We start from the raw sequence: 1108 nt of genomic DNA, 5'->3' as shown, positions 1-1108 counted from the left end.
TACATCCCGTATGTTGACACTTCATCATGATTCCAGGTAGCAGTGTGCTTAAAAGACAACATTATACATCAGACTTTTATCAAACATGGCCAATTATGCAAATTCCCCCTAAATTCATTTTTAAAGAAAAGGAAGATTGATTGCAGAGACATACCATTTGCACAGACAGTGATTTAGGAGGGTATTTCAATTGCTAATGTGCCTCACAATGATGTGGGGTTTGTTTGTAAACTTCAGGTCTAGAAAATTGAATTCTCTGTCAACACCAGATAATTATCACATCCTAGCCAAAATTCTAAACTTAATCGAAATATTCTTGGGAGTCAACTGTTGGCGTTAGTCTTAATGAAAGTTTATTATGATGTGGTATGTATGTAAAAAGTGATTACAAGTCAGGCAAATAATAGAAAGCTAAAGTAAGAACAATGCATAATTCCCCAGCATTGCCTGGAATGTAAACTTAAAGTGATGACTGTATTATATTTGATGGACTTTGTGAATTTAATTCCTCAAGCTAACATGTCAAACTCACTCTAAGAAGAGTCTTGGACTCTGTTTAATTAGCCTCTCGGCTAAGATGTGAATTGGGGACTCCATGCTTCCCTCAATCCACAGTGGCTCTGATATCTTTGGGAAGTTCATAGACAGATAGAGAGAGAGTATGGCCTTCACATTACGACTAACGTTTTATTTATTTTTGTTCACAACCTTGCTAGATACAGTGACAAAATACTTGCTGCTCCTTCTGGCCTTTGTTTCTTGCCGTTCTCCTGCCATCTTCCAGTCTGTTTTCTCCCTCTTGTTTGCTTTCCCTGCAGCAACAACCAATTTCCAACACTGCAAAGAATTCATTCCCATATATTTTCCATCTGATAAACTCTAATTCCATTCATAGTATCATAGAATCGTAGAATCAATGAGTCGGAAGGGACCTAGACAGATCATCGAGTCCGACCCCCTGCCATGGGCAGGAAGGAGCACTGGGGGTGGCAGGGGTCATAAGACCCCAGCCAGGTGCCTATCCAGTCTCCTCTTGAAGATTTCCAGGGAAGGTGAGAGCACCACCTCTCTGGGAAGCCTATTCCAGGCTCTGGCCACCCTTACAGTG

General features: G+C 40.7%; 1 long non-coding RNA gene across 1 annotated transcript in view; it reads right to left on the bottom strand.

The window, feature by feature from the left end:
• Positions 1–582: 582 nt before the first annotated feature.
• The window catches only part of LOC109294576, a 15184-nt gene continuing 14658 nt past the window's right edge, over positions 583–1108 (bottom strand). The window contains exon 3 of the long non-coding RNA XR_002096573.1: positions 583–837. This is a non-coding gene — a long non-coding RNA (uncharacterized LOC109294576). The remainder of the gene's footprint in view (positions 838–1108) is intronic.

Source organism: Gavialis gangeticus, unplaced genomic scaffold, assembly GCF_001723915.1.
Source record: "Gavialis gangeticus isolate Ggan-Ray unplaced genomic scaffold, GavGan_comp1, whole genome shotgun sequence".
NCBI classification, from domain to species: domain Eukaryota; kingdom Metazoa; phylum Chordata; order Crocodylia; family Gavialidae; genus Gavialis; species Gavialis gangeticus.
This window is presented reverse-complemented; position numbering and strand designations above follow the sequence as displayed.